Source organism: Nerophis lumbriciformis, linkage group LG30 (genome assembly GCF_033978685.3).
Source record: "Nerophis lumbriciformis linkage group LG30, RoL_Nlum_v2.1, whole genome shotgun sequence".
NCBI lineage: Eukaryota > Metazoa > Chordata > Actinopteri > Syngnathiformes > Syngnathidae > Nerophis > Nerophis lumbriciformis.
Genome location: NC_084577.2, coordinates 28985810 through 29007871, shown reverse-complemented (window position 1 = coordinate 29007871; position 22062 = coordinate 28985810).

The following is a 22062-nucleotide window of genomic DNA, read 5'->3' as shown; positions in this document are numbered from 1 at the left end:
TGTATCGCACATTATATCACACACAAGTAAACACGCCGCAGGACTGCTTGTATCGCACATGATATCACACACAAAGGAAACATGCTGCAGGGCTTCTTGTATCGCACATGATATCACACAAGAAAACATGCCGCAGGACTGCTTGTATCGCACATGATACACACAAGGAAACATGCTGCAGGACTGCTTGTATCGCACATGATATCACACACAAGTAAACACGCCGCAGGACTGCTTGTATTGCACATGATATCACAGAGAAGGAAACACGCCGCAGGACTGCTTGTACCGCACATGATATCACATGCAAGGAAACATGCCGCAGGGCTGCTTGTATTGCACATGATATCACACATTTGACCTGTAAATCGATATCATCCAATGCTTTTTTTATCCGCCTTTATCGGATCAAGGGTTAGGGTTATCAATAAGCCACCATGACACCCGTATTAGTGATACTGCAAGCAGGCAGCGATCATTGGTGAAAAGGCACATTTATCCTCGCTCTCATCTTGTGCGGTATCGGCCCTTCGGTGATACGGGCGGACAAAGTATCCACTTCCTTGCCAGAGCGTTTCTGACAGCCTGTGATTATCATCCCTGCTCCTACTTCCTGTCTGCTATCGTCCACCTTCTTCTTTTTTACCTGCTAATGCTAATGCTAATGCTTTACCTCGCTGATGATGTCACACATGTGTACTCTGATGATGTCACACAAGTGTACTCCAGCGCCACACAAACATTGATGATGATGATGTCACAAATGTGTACTCTGATGATGTCACACATGTGTACTCTGATGATGTCACACATGTGTACTCTAATGATGTCACACTTGTGTACTCTGATGATGTCACACTTGTGTACTCTAATGATGTCACACTTGTGTACTCTAATGATGTCACACTTGTGTACTCTGATGATGTCACACTTGTGTACTCTAATGATGTCACACTTGTGTACTCTGATGATGTCACACAGGTGTACTCTAATGATGTCACACTTGTGTACTCTGATGATGTCACACATGTGTACTCTGATGATGTCACACATGTGTACTCTAATGATGTCACACTTGTGTACTCTGATGATGTCACACTTGTGTACTCTAATGATGTCACACTTGTGTACTCTGATGATGTCACACATGTGTACTTTAATGATGTCACACATGTGTACTCTGATGATGTCACACTTGTGTACTCTGATGATGTCACACTCGTGTACTCTAATGATGTCACACTTGTGTACTCTAATGATGTCACACTTGTGTACTCTGATGATGTCACACTTGTGTACTCTAATGATGTCACACTTGTGTACTCTGATGATGTCACACATGTGTACTCTAATGATGTCACACTTGTGTACTCTGATGATGTCACACATGTGTACTCTGATGATGTCACACATGTGTACTCTAATGATGTCACACTTGTGTACTCTGATGATGTCACACTTGTGTACTCTAATGATGTCACACTTGTGTACTCTGATGATGTCACACATGTGTACTTTAATGATGTCACACATGTGTACTCCAGCATGACACAAACATTAATGATGATGATGTCACACATGTGTACTCTAATGATGTCACACGTGTGTACTCTGATGATGTCACACGTGTGTACTCTGATGATGTCACACATGTGTACTTTAATGATGTCACACATGTGTACTCCAGCACGACACAAACATTGATGATGATGATGTCACACATGTGTACTCTAATGATGTCACACATGTGTACTCTAATGATGTCACATGTGTGTACTCTGATGATGTCACACATGTGTACTTTAATGATGTCACACATGTGTACTTCAGTGCGACACAAACATTGATGATGATGATGTCACACATGTGTACTCTAATGATGTCACACATGTGTACTCTGATGATGTCACACATGTGTACTCTAATGATGTCACACATGTGTACTCTGATGATGTCACACATGTGTACTCCAGCACGACACAAACATTGCTGATGATGATGTCACACATGTGTACTCTAATGATGTCACATGTGTGTACTCTGATGATGTCACACATGTGTACTCTGATGATGTCACACATGTGTACTCTGATGATGTCACACATGTGTACTCTGATGATGTCACACATGTGTACTCTGATGATGTCACACATGTGTACTCCAGCACGACACAAACATTGATGATGATGATGTCACACATGTGTACTCTAATGATGTCACACATGTGTACTCTGATGATGTCACACATGTGTACTCTAATGATGTCACACATTTGTACTCTGATGATGTCACACATGTGTACTCCAGCACGACACAAACATTGATGATGATGATGTCACACATGTGTACTCTAATGATGTCACACATGTGTACTCTGATGATGTCACACATGTGTACTCCAGCATGACACAAACATTAATGATGATGATGTCACACATGTGTACTCTGATGATGTCACACATGTGTACTCCAGCATGACACAAACATTGATGATGATGATGTCACACATGTGTACTCTGATGATGTCACACATGTGTACTCTAATGATGTCACACATGTGTACTCTGATGATGTCACACATGTGTACTCCAGCACGACACAAACATTGATGATGATGATGTCACACATGTGTACTCTAATGATGTCACACATGTGTACTCTGATGATGTCACACATGTGTACTCCAGCACGACACAAACATTGATGATGATGATGTCACACATGTGTACTCTGATGATGTCACACATGTGTACTCTGATGATGTCACACATGTGTACTCCAGCACGACACAAACATTGATGATGATGATGTCACACATGTGTACTCTGATGATGTCACACATGTGTACTCTGATGATGTCACACATCTGTACTTGAGCGTGACACAAACATTGATGATGATGATGTCACACATGTGTACTCTGATGATGTCACACATGTGTACTCTGATGATGTCACACATGTGTACTCCAGCGCGACACAAACATTGAGCACATTTTGTTTTCTTTTTTCCTTCCTCAGGCATGTGCGCAAGTTAGTGTTAATGTGGCGACGAGCAGGAGGTTGTTCTCTCTAATTAGTCTGTGGCTTCTCCGCCTTGGACAGACTTTCTTCAACACGCGCCAAAGATCGGACGCTACGAGGAGGAGGACAAGACTTTCACTTTAGAGCAGCACCAAGTCACTTTTCTGCCTTCAAGTCAGGACTTTTGGGACGAAACATGGACTGACACCTCTGTGACACCAATAAGAGCAAACAGGTGAAAAGCAAGAAGAAAAAGTTGCAATGTTGACTAAATAACACAAAGATGCCATGCAGGCTGTTTATTTAACACTGGCGTGGCTAAAAAGTAATAATGAATCATAATAAATACAAATACTTAACATTAAATATTTCATTTTGAAAAACAGTACAAAACAATCAAAAAACAGAAAAATAATAAAAGAAAAGTGTATAATTGAAGTTAATACAGAGAATTAAGTGTTGCAAGTGATTTTTTTTTTTTTTAAAGTATGACTAAGGCATTTTGGATTCCTGAGAATTTTAGTAGATTTTATTTTGCAACTGTTATTGCTCAAAAAATAATAATAATAAAAAAAAAATCAACATTGTGAATTATTGACCTATTTAAGGCTCCAAGTATTTTTGCTAAAAAAATAAGTACTTTTGCTAAAAAATAATAATGAGTGAAAATAAATATTTTATTTAAAAAACGACTGCAAATTTTGTGTGTTCGTCATATAAAAACAGTATAAAACAAACAAAAAACAGAAAAGTTATAAAAAACGTATAAATGACCGTTAAATCAAAAGTTAAAATAGAGAATTAAGTGTTGCAAGTAAAAAAAAGACTTTCATGAGTAGGCCTCTTTTGGATTCCTGAGAATTTTAGTAGATTTTATTTAGCAACTGTTATTGCTCAAAAAATAATAATATAAAAAAAAAAAATCAACATTGTGAATTATTGACCTATTTAAGGCTCCAAGTACTTTTTTTTAAACTGTCATTGCTAAAAAATAATAATGAGTGAAAATAAAAATAAAAATTTAAAAACGACTGCATATTTTGTGTGTTCGCCATATAAAAACAGTATAAAACAAACAAAAAACAGAAAAGTTATAAAAAACGTATAAATGACCGTTAAATCAAAAGTTAAAATGGAGAATTAAGTGTTGCAAGTAAAAAAAAAGACTTTTATCAGTGGGCCTCTTTTGGATTCCTGAGAATTTTAGTAGATTTTATTTAGCAATTGTTATAGCTCAAAAAATAATTATGAAAAAAATCAACATTATGAATGATTGACTTATTTGAGGCTCCAAATATTTCACATCAAATATTACACTTTGACTTTTTTTTATGGGGGAAAATATTGCATCTTTTTTGGGTTTTTGACAACAAAAGTTGACATTATATTATATTACATTACATTATCTTGTATTTATATTATATTACATTATTATTATTATTATTTATATTATATTATATTACATTATATTATATATTAGATATATTTTTGCATATTTTTTGTGTTTTTGCCATAAAAAAAACTGTGTTTTCTTTACAAAAAAGGGCATACAAAAAGTTGACATTATATTGCAGAATAGACCTGAAGTTTATTTAGAATTAAATAATAAAAAATAATATATTACTTATTTTTAACATTTTTATGACTGGGACACTTGAAGGAACCCAAAAGTTTTTTGTTTTTTTTTAAACTGTCATTGTTAAAAAAAAATAATGAATCAAAATCAATATTGTGAATAATTTAACATCAAATATTCACCTTTGAAATATTTTTGGGAAAAGCTTTTGCATAATTTGTGTGTTTGCCATATAAAAACAGTATAAAACAAACAAAAAAACAGAAAATAATAAAAAAAACTTATAATTGATGGATACATCTGAAATTAATATAGAGAATTAAGTGTTGCAAGTAAAAAAAAAAAAAAAAGTATGACTAAGATTTTTATGAGTGGGGCCCTTTTGGGTTCCTGATAATTTTAGTAGATATTATTTTGCAACTGTTATTGCTCAAAAAATAGTTATGAAAAAAAAAATCAACATTGTGAATTATTAACCTATTTAAGGCTCCAAGTACTTCACATCAAATATTACACTTTGAAATGTTTTATGGGGGAAAATCTTTTTTGTGTTTTTGCCATAAAAAACTGGGTTTTCTTTAAATAATTAAGTCATGAATTATTCACCTTTGAAATATTTTTTTGAAAAATGACTGCATATTTTGTGTGTTCACCATATAAAAACAGTATAAAACAAACACAAAACAGAAAAATAAGGAAAAGTGTATAATTTTATGAGTGGGGCCCTTTTGGATTCCTGAGAATTTTAGTAGAATTTATTTTGCAATTGTTATTGCTCCACAAATAATTATGAAAAAATCAACATTATGAACTATTGACCTATTTAAGGCTCCAGGTATTTTTTTTATTTATTTTTTTGTAACTGTCATTGCTAAAAAATAATAATGAATCAAAATAAATGTTGTTAATTATATAACATCAAATATTCACCTTTGAAATATTTTTGGGAAAAACTAATGCATATTTTCAGAATCAGAAATACTTTATTAATCCCCGAGGGGAAATTTGGTGTGTTTGCTATACAAAAACAGTATAAAACATACAAAAAAATGTTTTTAAATGTATAATTGATGGATAAATCTGACATTAATATAGAGAATTAAGTGTTGCAAGTAAAAAATAAAAAAACTAATTTTACTAAGACTTTTGTGAGTGGGGCCCTTTGGATTCCTGAGAATTTTAGTAGATTTTATTTTGCAACTGTTATTACTCAAAAAATTATTATGAAAAAAAATCAACATTATGAATTATTGACCTATTTAAGGCTCCAAGTACTTCACATCAAATATTTCACTTTGAAATGTTTTATGGGGGAAAATATGACATCTTTTTTTGTTTTTGCCCTAAAAAACTGGGTTTTTCTTTTCAAAAAAGTTATTTACAAAAAAGTTGACATTATATTGCAGAATAGACTTGAAGTTGATTTAGAATTAAATAATAAAAAATTATATTTGACTTATTTTTAAAATGTTTATGACTGGGACACTTGAAGGGAGCCCTAATGTTTTTTGTTTTTTTTAAACTGTCATTGCTAAAAAAATATTAATGAATCAAAATCAATATTGTAAATTACTTAACATCAAATATTCACCTTTGAAATATTTTTTGGAAAAACGACTGCATATTTTGTGTGTTCACCATATAAAAACAAAGTTGTCTTTTGACAAAAACAGTATAAAAAAATAAAAAATAAATAATATAATAATAATTAAAAAAACGTATACATGACCGATAAATAAAAACAAAAAACTGAAAAATAATTAAAAAAAACGTATAATTGATGGATGAATCTGACATTAATATAGAGAATTAAGTGATGCATGTAAAAAAAAAAAAAAAAAAGTATGACTAAGGCTTTTATGAGTGGGGCCCTTTTGGATTCCTAAAAATTTTAGTATAATTTATTTTGCAACTGTTATTGCTCAAAAAATAATTATGAAAAAATCAACACTATGAATTATTGACCTATTTAAGGCTCCAATTACTTTATTTTTTGAACTGTCATTGCTAAAAAATAATAATGAGTCAAAATAAAAAAAATTGTTTTTAAAACGACTGCATATTTTGTGTGTTCGCCATATAAAAACAGTATAAAACAAACAAAAAACTGAAAAGTTATAAAAAACGTATAAATGACCGTTAAATCAAAAGTTAAAATAGAGAATTAAGTGTTGCAAGTAAAAAAAAAAAAGACTTTTATGAGTGGGCCTCTTTTGGATTCCTGAGAATTTTAGTAGATTTTATTTAGCAATTGTTATTGCTCAAAAAATAATTATGAAAAAAATCAACATTATGAATGATTGACTTATTTGAGGCTCCAAATACTTCACATCAAATATTACACTTTGACTTTTTTTATGGGGGAAAATATTGCATCTTTTTTGGGTTTTTGCCAAAAAAAAAAGTTGACATTATATTATATTACATTACATTATCTTGTATTTATATTATGTTATTATTAGTATTTATATTATAGTATATTACATTATATTATATTATATATTAGATATATTATTGCATATTTTTTGTGTTTTTGCCATAAAAAAACTGTGTTTTCTTTACAAAAAAGGGCATACAAAAAGTTGACATTATATTGCAGAATAGACCTGAAGTTGATTTAGAACTAAATAATAAAAAAATAATATATTACTTATTTTTAACATTATAATGACTGGGACACTTGAAGGGAGCCCAAAGGGTCTTTTTTTGTTAGTTTTTTTTAAACTGTCATTGTTAAAAAAATAATAATGAATCAAAATCAATATTGTGAATTACTTAACATCAAATATTCACCTTTGAAATATTTTTGGGAAAAACTTTTGCATATTTTGTGTGTTCGCCACATAAAAACAGTATAAAACAAACAAAAAACAGAAAATAATAAAAAACTTATAATTGATGGATACATCTGAAGTTAATATAGAGAATTAAGTGTTGCAAGTAAAAAAAAAAAAAAAAAAAAAAAAAAAAAATATGACTAAGATTTTTATGAGTGGGGCCCTTTTGGGTTCATGAGAATTTTAATAGATATTATTTTGCAACTGTTATTGCTCAAAAAATAATTATGAAAAAAAAAATCAACATTGTGAATTATTAAGCTATTTAAGGCTCCAAGTACGTCACATCCAATATTACACTTTGAAATGTTTTATGGGGGAAAATATTGCATCTTTTTTGTGTTTTTGCCATAAAAAACTGGGTTTTCTTTAAATAATTAAGTCATGAAATATTCACCTTTGAAATATTTTTTTGAAAAACGACTGCATATTTTGTGTGTTCACCATATAAAAACAGTATAAAACAAACACAAAACAGAAAAATAAGGAAAAGTGTACAATTTTATGAGTTGGGCCCTTTTGGATTCCTGAGAATTTTAGTAGATTTTATTTTGCAATTGTTATTGCTCCACAAATAATTATGAAAAAAATCAACATTATAAACTATTGACCTATTTAAGGCTCCAGGTATTTTTTTTTAAACTGTCATTGCTAAAAAATAATAATGAATCAAAATAAATGTTGTTAATTATATAACATCAAATATTCACCTTTGAAATATTTTTGGGAAAAACTAATGCATATTTTCAGAATCAGAAATACTTTATTAATCCCCGAGGGGAAATTTGGTGTGTTTGCTATACAAAAACAGTATAAAACATACAAAAAACTGAAAAAAAAAAAAAGTTTTTAAATGTATAATTGATGGATAAATCTGACATTAATATAGAGAATTAAGTGTTGCTAGTAAAAAATAAAAAAAACTAATTTTACTAAGACTTTTATGAGTGGGGCCCTTTGGATTCCTGAGAATTTTACTAGATTTTATTTTGCAACTGTTATTACTCAAAAAATTATTATGAAAAAAAATCAACATTATGAATTATTGACCTATTTAAGGCTCCAGGTATTTATTTTTTTAACTGTTATTGCTAAAAAATAATAATGAATCAAAATAAATGTTGTTAATTATATAACATCAAATATTCACTTTTGAAATATTTTTTAGAAAAACCAATGCATATTTTCAGAATCAGAAATACTTTATTAATCCCCGAGGGGAAATTTGGTGTGTTTGCTATACAAAAACAGTATAAAACAAACAAAAGACTGAAAAAAAAAAAGTTTTTAAGTGTATAATTGATGGATAAATCTGACATTAATATAGAGAATTAAGTGTTGCAAGTAAAAAATTAAAAAACAAATTTTACTAAGACTTTTATGAGTGGGGCCTTTTGGATTCCTGAGAATTTTAGTAGATTTTATTTTGCAACTGTTATTACTCAAAAAATTATTATGAAAAAAAAAATCAATATTATGAATTATTGACCTATTTAAGGCTCCAAGTACTCCACATCAAATATTTCACTTTGAAATGTTTTTTTTGTTTTTGCCATAAAAAACTGGGTTTTCTTTTCAAAAAAGTTATTTACAAAAAAGTTGACATTATATTGCAGAATAGACCTGAAGTTGATTTAGAATTAAATAATAAAAAATAATATTTGACTTCTTTTTAAAATTTTTATGACTGGGACACTTGAAGGGAGCCCTAAAGGTTTTGTTTTTTTAAACTGTCATTGCTAAAAAATAATAATGAATCAAAATCAATATTGTGAATTACTTAACATCAAATGTTCACCTTTGAAATATTTTTTGGAAAAATGACTGCATATTTTGTGTGTTCACCATATAAAAACAGTATAAAACAAACAAAAAAACTGAAAAATAATAAAAAAACCGTATAATTGATGGATAAATCCAACATTAATATAGAGAATTAAGTGTTGCAAGTAAAAAAAAAAAAAAAAAAAAAAAAGTATGACTCACGCTTTTATGAGTGGGGCCGTTTTTGGATTCCTGAGAATTTTAGTATAATTTATTTTGCAACTGTTATTGCTCAAAAAATAATTATGAAAAAATCAACACTATGAATTATTGACCTATCTAAGGCTCCAATTACTTTATTTTTTGAACTGTCATTGCTGAAAAAAAAATTAAATGTGAATTACTTAAAATCAAATATTCACTCTAGAAATATTTTTTGGAAAAACTATTGCATCTTTTGTGTCATCGCCATACAAAAACAAAGTTGTTTTTTGACAAAAACAGTATAAAAAAAATAAAAAAATAAAAATAAATAAAAATAAAATAATAATAATAATAATAATAAAAAACGTATACATGACCGATAAATAAAAAAAATTAAAAAAAACAGTTAATACAGAGAATTAAGTGTTGCAAGTAAAGGGAAAAAAAGTATGACTAACACTTCTATGAGTGGGGCCCATTTTTATTCATGAGAATTTTAGTAAAACTTATTTTGCAACAATTATTGCTCAAAAATAATTATAAAAAAATCAACATTATGAATGATTGACCTATTTAAGGCTCCAAGTACTTCACATCAAATATTTCACTCTGACTTTTTTTATGGGGGAAAATATTGCATCTTTTTTGTGTTTTTGCCATTAAAAAAAAAAGGGTTTTCTTTACAAAAAAGTTATTTACAAAAACGTTGACATTATATTGCAGAATAGACCTGAAGTTGATTAAGAATTAAATAATAATAATAATAATAAATGACTTTTTTTTAAACATTTTTATGACTGGGACACTATTTAATTTTTTTAAATTGTCATTGCTAAAAAATAATATTGAAACAAAATCAATATTGTGAATTACTTAACATCAAATAATCACCTTTGAAATATTTTTTGGGAAAAACTATTGCATATTTTGTGTGTTCGCCATAGAAAAAACAAAGTTGTCTTTTGACCAAAACAGTAAAAAAAAAAAAAAAACGGAAAAATTATTATTTTTAAACGTATAAATGACCAATAAATCAAAAGTTAATACAGAGAATTAAGTGTTGCAAGTAAAGGGAGAAAAAAAGTATGACTAAGACTTTTATGAGTGGGGCCCTTTTTTATTCCTGAAAATTATAGTAGATTTTTTTTTGAAACTGTTATTGCTCAAAAAATAACTATGAAAAAAAATTAACATTCTGAATTATTGACCTATTTAAGGCTCCAAGTACGTCACATCAAATATTACACTTTGATTTTTTATGGGGGAAAATATTGCATCTTTTTTTAATTTTTGCCATAAAAAAAACGGGTTTCTTTACAAAAAAGGGCATAAAACCTACAAAAATTTATTTATTATTTTTATTTATTTTATTGCAGAATAAACTTGAAGTTGATTTAAAATTAAATAATAAAAAATAATGTATGACTTATTTGATAAAAAACTATGACTGGGTCACTTGAAGGGACCCAAAATGTAAAAATGTTAAAAAAAACTGTCATTGCTAAAAAATCTTTTTTGTGTTTTTGCCATAAAAAACTGGGTTTTCTTTACAAAAAAGTTATTTACAAAAACGTTGACATTATATTGCAGAATAGACCTGAAGTTGATTAAGAATTAAATAATAATAATAAAAAAATGACTTTTTTTAAAAACATTTTTATGACTGGGACACTATTTAATTTTTTTAAATTGTCATTGCTAAAAAATAATATTGAAACAAAATCAATATTGTGAATTACTTAACATCAAATAATCACCTTTGAAATATTTTTTGGGAAAAACTATTGCATATTTTGTGTGTTCGCCATAGAAAAAACAAAGTTGTCTTTTGACCAAAACAGTAAAAAAAAAAAAAAAACGGAAAAATTATTTTAAAAAAACGTATAAATGACCAATTAATACAGAGAATTAAGTGTTGCAAGTAAAGGGAGAAAAAAAAGTATGACTAAGACTTTTATGAGTGGGGCCCTTTTTTATTCCTGATAATTTTAGTAGATTTTATTTTGAAACTGTTATTGCTCAAAAAATAACTATGAAAAAAAATGAACATTCTGAATTATTGACCTATTTAAGGCTCCAAGTACGTCACATTAAATATTACACTTTGATTTTTTATGGGGAAAAAAAATATTGCATCTTTTTTTTGTTTTTGCCATAAAAAATTGGGTTTTCTTTACAAAAAAGGGCATAAAACCTACAAAAATCTTGACATTATATTGCAGAATAAACCTGAAGTTGATTTAAAATTAAATAATAAAAAATAATATATGACTTATTTAAAAAACAACTATGACTGGGACACTTGAAGGGAGCCCAAAATGTAAAAATGTTTAAAAACTGTCATTGCTAAAAAATCTTTTTTTGTGTTTTTGCCATTAAAAAAACTGGGTTTTCTTTACAAAAAAGTTATTTACAAAAACGTTGACATTATATTGCAGAATAGACCTGAAGTTGATTAAGAATTCAATAATAATAATAAAAAAATGACAAAAAATTGTCATTGCTAAAAAATAATATTGAAACAAAATCAATATTGTGAATTACTTAACATCAAATAATCACCTTTGAAATATTTTTTGGGGAAAACTATTGCATATTTTGTGTGTTCGCCATAGAAAAAACAAAGTTGTCTTTTGACCAAAACAGTAAAAAAAAAAAAAAAACGGAAAAATTATTTAAAAAAAAACGTGTAAATGACCAATAAATCAAAAGTTAATACAGAGAATTAAGTGTTGCAAGTAAAGGGAGAAAAAAAATATGACTAAGACTTTTATGAGTGGGGCCCTTTTTTATTCCTGATAATTTTAGTAGATTTTATTTTGAAACTGTTATTGCTCAAAAAATAACTATGAAAAAAAATTAACAATATGAATTATTGACCTATTTAAGGCTCCAAGTACGTCACATCAAATATTACACTTTGATTTTTTTATGGGGGAAAATATTGCATCTTTTTTTTGTTTTTGCCATAAAAAAACGGGTTTTCTTTACAAAAAAGGGCATAAAACCTACAAAAATGTATTTATTATTTTTATTTATTTTATTGCAGAATAAACTTGAAGTTGATTTAAAATTAAATAATAAAAAATAATGTATGACTTATTTGATAAAAAACTATGACTGGGTCACTTGAAGGGACCCAAAATGTAAAAATGTTAAAAAAAACTGTCCTTGCTAAAAAATCTTTTTTGTGTTTTTGCCATAAAAAACTGGGTTTTCTTTACAAAAAAGTTATTTACAAAAACGTTGACATTATATTGCAGAATAGACCTGAAGTTGATTAAGAATTAAATAATAATAATAAAAAAATGACTTTTTGTTAAAACATTTTTATGACTGGGACACTATTTAATTTTTTTAAATTGTCATTGCTAAAAAATAATATTGAAACAAAATCAATATTGTGAATTACTTAACATCAAATAATCACCTTTGAAATATTTTTTGGGAAAAACTATTGCATATTTTGTGTGTTCGCCATAGAAAAAACAAAGTTGTCTTTTGACCAAAACAGTAAAAAAAAAAAAAAACGGAAAAATTATTTTAAAAAAACGTATAAATGACCAATTAATACAGAGAATTAAGTGTTGCAAGTAAAGGGAGAAAAAAAAGTATGACTAAGACTTTTATGAGTGGGGCCCTTTTTTATTCCTGATAATTTTAGTAGATTTTATTTTGAAACTGTTATTGCTCAAAAAATAACTATGAAAAAAAATGAACATTCTGAATTATTGACCTATTTAAGGCTCCAAGTACGTCACATCAAATATTACACTTTGATTTTTTATGGGGAAAAAAAATATTGCATCTTTTTTTTGTTTTTGCCATAAAAAATTGGGTTTTCTTTACAAAAAAGGGCATAAAACCTACAAAAATCTTGACATTATATTGCAGAATAAACTTGAAGTTGATTTAAAATTAAATAATAAAAAATAGTATATGACTTATTTAAAAAACAAATATGACTGGGACACTTGAAGGGAGCCCAAAATGTAAAAATGTTAAAAAACTGTCATTGCTAAAAAAATCTTTTTTGTGTTTTTGCCATAAAAAAACGGGTTTTCTTTACTAAAAAGGGCATAAAACCTACAAAAATCTTGACATTATATTGCAGAATAAACTTGAAGTTGATTTAAAATTAAATAATAAAAAATAATATATGACTTATTTAAAAAACAACTATGACTGGGACACTTGAAGGGAGCCCAAAATGTAAAAATGTTTAAAAACTGTCATTGCTAAAAAATCTTTTTTTGTGTTTTTGCCATTAAAAAAAAAGGGTTTTCTTTACAAAAAAGTTATTTACAAAAACGTTGACATTATATTGCAGAATAGACCTGAAGTTGATTAAGAATTAAATAATAATAATAAAAAAATTACGTCACATCAAATATTACACTTTGATTTTTTATGGGGGAAAATATTGCATCTTTTTTTTGTTTTTGCCATAAAAAAACGGGTTTTCTTTACAAAAAAGGGCATAAAACCTACAAAAATCTTGACATTATATTGCAGAATAAACTCGAAGTTGATTTAAAATTAAATAATAAAAAATAATATATGACTTATTTAAAAAACAACTATGACTGGGACACTTGAAGGGAGCCCAAAATGTAAAAATGTTAAAAAACTGTCATTGCTAAAAAATCTTTTTTGTGTTTTTGCCATAAAAACTGGGTTTTCTTTACAAAAAAGGACATAAAACCTACAAAAATCTTGACATTATATTGCAGAATAAACTCGAAGTTGATTTAAAATTAAATAATAAAAAACAATATATGACTTATTTAAAAAAACAACTATGACTGGACACTTGAAGGGAGCCCAAAATGTAAAAATGTTTAAAAACTGTCATTGCTAAAAAAAATCTTTTTTGTGTTTTTGCCATAAAAAACTGGGTTTTCTTTACAAAAAAGGGCATAAAACCTACAAAAATCTTGACATTATATTGCAGAATAAACTCGAAGTTGATTTAAAATTAAATAATAAAAAATAATATATGACTTATTTAAAAAACAAATATGACTGGGACACTTGAAGGGAGCCCAAAATGTAAAAATGTTAAAAAAAAACTGTCATTGCTAAAAAAATCTTTTTTGTGTTTTTGCCATAAAAAATTGGGTTTTCTTTACAAAAAAGGGCATAAAACCTACAAAAATCTTGACATTATATTGCAGAATAAACTTGAAGTTGATTTAAAATTAAATAATAAAAAATAATATATGACTTATTTAAAAAACAACTATGACTGGGACACTTGAAGGGAGCCCAAAATGTAAAAATGTTTAAAAACTGTCATTGCTAAAAAAATCTTTTTTGTGTTTTTGCCATAAAAAACTGGGTTTTCTTTACAAAAAAGTTTAAATGATATTGCAGAATAGAAGTTGATTTAGAATTAAATAATAAAAAATAATATTTGACTTCTTTTTAAAAATTTTATGACTGGGACACTTGAAGGGAGCCCTAAAGGTTGTTGTTTTTTAAACTGTCATTGCTAAAAAATAATAATGAATCAAAATCAATATTGTGAATTACTTAACATCAAATGTTCACCTTTGAAATATTTTTTGGAAAAACGACTGCATATTTTGTGTGTTCACCATATAAAAACAGTATAAAACAAACAAAAAACTGAAAAATAATAAAAAACGTATAATTGATGGATAAATCCAACATTAATATAGAGAATTAAGTGTTGCAATTAAAAAAAAAAAAGTATGACTAAGGCTTTTATGAGTGGGTCCCTTTTGGATTCCTAAAAATTTTAGTATAATTTATTTTGCAACTGTTATTGCTCAAAAAATAATTATGAAAAAATCAACACTATGAACTATTGACCTATTTAAGGCTCAAATTACTTTATTTTTTGAACTGTCATTGCTGAAAAAAAAAAAATTAAATGTTGTGAATTACTTAACATCAAATATTCATTCATTCATTTATTTTGTGTCCGCCATACAAAAACAAAGTTGTCTTTTGACAAAAACAGTATAAAAAAAAAATAAAATAAAAATAATAATAATAATAATAATAATAATAATAATAAACGTATACATGACTGATAAATTAAATAAATAAAAAAAACAGTTAATACAGAGAATTAAGTGTTGCAAGTAAAAGAAAAAAAAAAAAGGATGACTAACACTTATATTAGTGGGGCCCTTTTTTATTCCTGAGAATTTTAGTAAAATTTATTTTGCAACTGCTTTTGCTTAAAAAAATAATTATGAAAAAAAACAACATTATGAATTATTGACCTATTTAAGGCTCCAAGTACTTCACATCAAATATTTCACTTTGACATTTTTTATGGGGGAAAATATTGCATCTTTTTTGTGTTTTTGCCATAAAAAACAGGGGTTTCTTTACAAAAAAGGTATTTGTAAATACATTTACATTATATTGCAGAATAGAAGTTAATTTAGAATTAATTAATAAAAAATAATATATGACCTATTTTTAACATTTTAATGACTGGTACACTTGAAGTGAGCCCAAAATGTTATGAAAAAAAGTGTAATTATATTATTGGTTTTAAAAATAAAACATATCAAAATGACCCCCGCCTGCTCTGATTTTTCACTGTTGGTCCCTCAGTGGAAAAGGTCTGGACTCTCCTGCGCCACCGACTAACTCGGCTTTTAGTTGCCTTCACCAAAAAATGCATCATTGCTAGAATAAAGACAGATGGCTGCACATTGAAAATGGCTACCAACCTGCACGTAGCGACCACTGCTCCACTTTCCCTGGACTGGTCACTAAAGACAGCTTTGACTAAAATGGAGGATTGAAGAGGACAACCCTCCATGACTGGCCAGGAGGAGGAATCGGGACTAGGGCAAAGTTGATTTAGTGCAGCAGCGAGCGGGCTGGAGAGGAGCAGATGTTCCATGTCCACATGCAGATGCCTTCTAATTGAGGCGTCGCAGCCCAGTGGAGACGCTGCCAAGAAGCAGGAGGACAAGGCAACGTCTCAAACACGGACGTCAGGGCAGGCGCGCTCATAAAGTGCAGACTTATGCTGCTGGGAGGCTGGAGCTGGTAAAAAAGGACCTGGCGATGGTTCAAGCAGTCCCTCAGAGAAATGTGCAAAATGTGAAAGAAAGAGGCCAGGGCGAGTGGAGAAAACACAAGATACTACAATTAAATTAGGATTGCAGTATTTTCTGCACTTGTATATAAGATGCACACCGGACTATAAGTCGCAGATATACAGTCGTGGTCAAAAGTTTACATTCACTTGTAAAGGACATCAAAAGTTCACTTGTAAAGGACATCATGTCATGGCTGTCTTGAGTGTCCAATCATTTCTACAACTCTTATTTTTTTGTGATAGAGGAGAAAAGGTGAAGCCTTTAATCCCAGGAACACCATACCTACCGTCAAGCATGGTGTTGGTAGTATTATGCTCTGGGCCTGTTTTGCTGCCAATGGAACTGCTGCTTTACAGAGAGTGAATGGGACAATTAAAAAGGAGGATTACCTCCAAATTCTTCAGGACAACCTAAAATCTTCAACCTGTGAATAATGCTGTATAATAGACTGTATTTATGTTATTCACATGTGAATAATGATGTACAAAAGACTGTATTTATATTATTCACATGTGAATAATGCTGTATAATAGACTGTATTTATGCTATTCACATGTGAATAAAGCTGTATAATAGACTGTATTTATGTTATTCACATGTGAATAATGATGTACAAAAGACTGTACTTATATTATTCACATGTGAATAATGCTGTATAATAGACTGTATTTATGTTATTCACATGTGAATAATGATGTACAAAAGACTGTATTTATATTATTCACATGTGAATAATGCTGTATAATCGACTCTATTTATATTATTCACATGTGAATAATGCTGTATAATAGACAGTATTTATATTATTTACATGTGAATAATGCTGTATAATAGACTGTATTTATGTTATTTACATGTGAATAATGCTGTATAATAGACTGTATTTATATTATTCACATGTGAATAATGCTGTATAATAGACTGCATTTATATAAGTCACATGTGAATAATGCTGTATAATAGACTGTACTTATGTTATTCACATGTGAATAATGCTGTATAATAGACTGTACTTTTGTTATTCACATGTGAATAATGTTGTTTAATAGACTGTATTTATATTATTCACATGTGAATAATGCTGTATAATAGACTCTATTTATATTATTCACATGTGAATAATGCTGTATAATAGACTGGATTTATGTTATTCCCATGTGAATAATGCTGTATAATAGACTGTATTTAAATTATTCACATGTGAATAATGCTGTATAATAGACTGTATTTATATTTTTCACATGTGAATAATGCTGTATAATAGACTGTATTTATGTTATTCACATGTGAATAATGCTGTATAATAGACTGTATTTATATTATTCACATGTGAATAATGCTGTATAATAGACTGTATTTATATTATTCACATGTGAATAATGCTGTATAATAGACTGTATTTATATTATTCACATGTGAATAATGCTGTATAATAGACTGTATTTATGTTATTCACATGTGAATAATGCTGTATAATAGACTGTATTTATGTTATTTACATGTGAATAATGCTGTATAATAGACTGTATTTATGTTATTTACATGTGAATAATGCTGTATAATAAACAACTGACTGGAGTTGTGTTTGTGCTGGTTGTGAGAGGTCCGACACGTCTTGGCAGCATCCATCACGGCCGGTGTCAACAACAGCGCTGGCAAAGAAGCCCTCAGAAGGAGGGAGGAGGTGGAAAAAGCCAGCGCTTAAGTCCATGTAACCGAGGCGTAAACATATTTTTGTCGCGCGCAGGGCTTTTTTACTTTTTTACGGCAGGGAGCGGCGTGGCTGCGGTTGCACGACTGAGGGCTGAGGATGATGAAAACGAGGAGAGAATTGAGTGGCGGTCACAGCTGCTGTGGAATCAAAGGCTGCACTTTGTGCTTCTGTGTGTCAACATGTGTTGCAGCTGAACCTTCATCTGCTCCTTGTTGGACTTCAAATGTTTCTCTCTCTCTCTCTCTCTCTGCCACTCATAGCCAAGATGAAACTTTTATATTACTTGCAATAAATAGTCTGACAAAGACTTCCAGATCGGGATCATCTCTTAGCGTGGTTTGGGGTTTGGTTGGGTGTCCATTGTTGTTCCCAGGATGCCAAGTCTCCCAATCATCCACCATTTATCATTATCAGAATCAGAAGTAGGTGACCATGGATGAAGTGCTGGCTGTCCAGAGTCGGGACCCGGGGTGGACCGCTTGCCTGTGCATCGGTTGGGGACATCTCTGTGCTGCTGACCTGTCTCCGCTCGGGATGGTCTCCTGCTGGCCCCACTATGGACTGGACTCTCACTATTATGTTAGATCCACTATGGACTGGACTCTCACTACTATGTTGGATCCACTATGGACTGGACTCTCACACTATTATGTTAGATCCACTATGGACTGGACTCTCACTATTATGTTAGATCCACTATGGACTGGACTCTCACTATTATTTTAGATCCACTATGGACTGGACTCTCACTATTATGTTAGATCCACTATGGACTGGACTCTCACACTATTATGTTAGATCCACTATGGACTGGACTCTCACTATTATGTTTGATCCACTATGGACTGGACTCTCACACTATTATGTTAAATCCACTATGGACTGGACTCTCACACTATTATGTTAGATCCACTATGGACTGGACTCTCACACTATTATGTTAGATCCACTATGGACTGGACTCTCACACTATTATGTTAGATCCACTATGGACTGGACTCTCACTATTATGTTAGATCCACTATGGACTGGACTCTCACTATTATGTTAGATCCACTATGGACTGGACTCTCACTATTATGTTAGATCCACTATGGACTGGACTCTCACTATTATGTTAGATCCACTATGGACTGGACTCTCACTATTATGTTAGATCCACTATGGACTGGACTCTCACTATTATGTTAGATCCACTATGGACTGGACTCTCACTATTATGTTAGATCCACTATGGACAGGACTCTCACTATTATGTTAGATCCACTATGGACTGGACTCTCACTATTATGTTAGATCCACTATGGACTGGACTCTCACTATTATGTTAGATCCACTATGGACTGGACTCTCACACTATTATGTTAGATCCACTATGGACTGGACTCTCACACGATTATGTTAGATCCACTATGGACTGGACTCTCACTATACACACACCGCAGATGTGGTCATATTTAGAAGCACCGTGTTGTTTGTTTTCATAGTGGGAGCGTAGATCCGCCACCACAAGCCCACCTGGAGGCTATAGAACATTGACGTTATTTTTTAAATGAAAAAATAGTTGACTACTGTTGTCATTTATATTCATATTTATAAGCACGGTATTGTTTTGTTTTTTTCATAGTGGGAGCATAGCTCCGTCACCACAAGCCCACCCGAGGGGTGTAGAACACTGATGTTCTTTTCGAATGTAAAAAGTTGACTATTGTTATTTATATACATATTTTTACAGTTTTGTTTGTTTTCATAGTGGGAACATAGATCTGCCACCACAAGCCCACTTAGGGGGCTGTTGAACATTGATGTTCTTTATAGAATGTAAACTAGTTGATTATTGGTATTTATAGTCATATTTAGATGCACCGTATTGTTTTTTTTCATAGTGGGGAGCGTAGATCCACCACCACAAGCCCACCTGGGGGCTACAGAACATTGATGTTATTTTTTTAATGAAAAATAGTTGACTATTGTTTCATTTATATTCACATTTATGAGCACAGTATTGTTTTGTTTTTTCATAGTGGGAGCGTAGCTCCGCCACCACAAGCCCACCCGAGGGGTATAGAACACTGATGTTCTTTTTTTGAATGTAAAATAGTTGACTATTGTTATTTATATACATATTTATAAGCACAGTTTTGTTTGTTTTCATAGTGGGAGCGTAAATCTGCCACCACAAGCCCATCTCTGGGCTGTTGAACATTGATGTTCTTTTTTGAATGTAAAATAGTTGACTATTATTTATTTTCATATTCATAGGCACAGTATTGTTTGTTTTGATAGTGGGAGTGTAGATCCGCCACCACAAGCCCACCTGGAGCGTATATAACATTGATGTTCTTTTTTTAATTTAAGATTATTGGTATTTATAATCATATTTAGAAGCACCGTGTTGTTTGTTTTCATAGTGGGAGCGTAGATCCGCCACCACAAGCCCACCTGGGGGCTACAGAACATTGACGTTATTTTTTTAATGTAAAATAGTTGACTATTGTTGTCATTTATATTCATATTTATAAGCACAGTATTGTTTTGCTTTTTCATAGTGGGAGCATAGCTCCGTCACCACAAGCCCACCCGAGGGGTGTAGAACACTGATGTTCTTTTTTATTGTAAAAAGTTGACTATTGTTATTTATATACATATTTATAAGCACAGTTTTGTTTGTTTTCATAGTTGGAGTGTAGATCTGCCACCACAAGCCCACCTTGGGGCTGTTGAACATTGATGTTCTTTTTTGAATGTAAAATAGTTGACTATTATTATTTTCATATTTATAGGCACAGTATTGTTTGTTTTCATAGTGGGAGCATAGAACTGCCACCACAAGCCCACTTAGGGGGCTGTTGAACATTGATGTTCTTTATAGAATGTAAAATAGTTGATTATTGGTATTTATAGTCATATTTAGAAGCACCGTGTTGTTTGTTTTCATAGTGGGAGCGTAGATCCACCACCACAAGCCCACCTGGAGGCTATAGAACATTGACGTTATTTTTTAAATGAAAAAATAGTTGACTACTGTTGTCATTTATATTCATATTTATAAGCACAGTATTGTTTTGCTTTTCCATAGTGGGAGCATAGCTCCGTCACCACAAGCCCACCCGAGGGGTGTAGAACACTGATGTTCTTTTTGAATGTAAAAAGTTGACTATTGTTATTTATATACATATTTTTACAGTTTTGTTTGTTTTCATAGTGGGAGCATAGATCTGCCACCACAAGCCCACTTAGGGGGCTGTTGAACATTGATGTTCTTTATAGAATGTAAAATAGTTGATTATTGGTATTTACAGTCATATTTAGATGCACCGTATTGTTTGTTATCATAATGGGAGCGTAGATCCGCCACCACAAGCCCACCTGGGGGCTATAGAACATTAATGTTATTTTTTAATGTAAAATAGTTGACTATTGTTGTCATTTATATTCATATTTATAAACACAGTATTGTTTTTTTTTCATAGTGGGAGCATAGCTCTGCCACCACAAGCCCACCTGAGGGGTGTAGAACACTGATGTTCTTTTCGAATGTAAAAAGTTGACTATTGTTATTTATATACATATTTTTACAGTTTTGTTTGTTTTCATAGTGGGAGCATAGATCTGCCAAAACAAGCCCACTTAAGGGGCTGTTGAACATTGACGTTCTTTATAGAATGTAAAATAGTTGATTATTGGTATTTATGGTCATATTTAGATGCACCGTATTGTTTGTTATCATAATGTGAGCGTAGATCCGCCACCACAAGCCCACCTGGGGGCTATAGAACATTAATGTTATTTTTTTTAATGTAAAATAGTTGACTATTGTTGTCATTTATATTCATATTTATAAACACAG